Source organism: Varanus komodoensis, unplaced genomic scaffold (genome assembly GCF_004798865.1).
Source record: "Varanus komodoensis strain SLA01 unplaced genomic scaffold, ASM479886v1 scaffold12, whole genome shotgun sequence".
Taxonomy (NCBI): Eukaryota; Metazoa; Chordata; class Lepidosauria; order Squamata; family Varanidae; genus Varanus; species Varanus komodoensis.
The window spans coordinates 14,282,871-14,283,168 of record NW_025335349.1 but is presented as its reverse complement, the minus strand read 5'-3'; positions in this window follow the sequence as shown (position 1 = coordinate 14,283,168).

Here is a 298-nt window from a genome sequence, read left to right as displayed (position 1 = left end):
CTGCGCGGCGAAGAAGAGGCGCGGCTCTCCCGCATGCGCGAGCGAACATGCTCTGCAGTAGTGGGAGGGTGGGAAGGCTGGGCGCGCTCCCGCGGTCGGAAGGGAGGGGGACAGTGAGAGCGAAACTAAGGCGTGTCAGATGCCGCGCGAACGCGGCGGTTGGCGCAGCAATCGCGTTGGTAGAGAGGGACGAGAGGCGCGACAGAGAAGTGGGAGAACGATAGGAGGGGAAGTGTAGGCGCAAGCGCGTGCTCGCGCGCGGTTGCCATGGAGCCGTTTGACGTCACGGGCTCTGTGT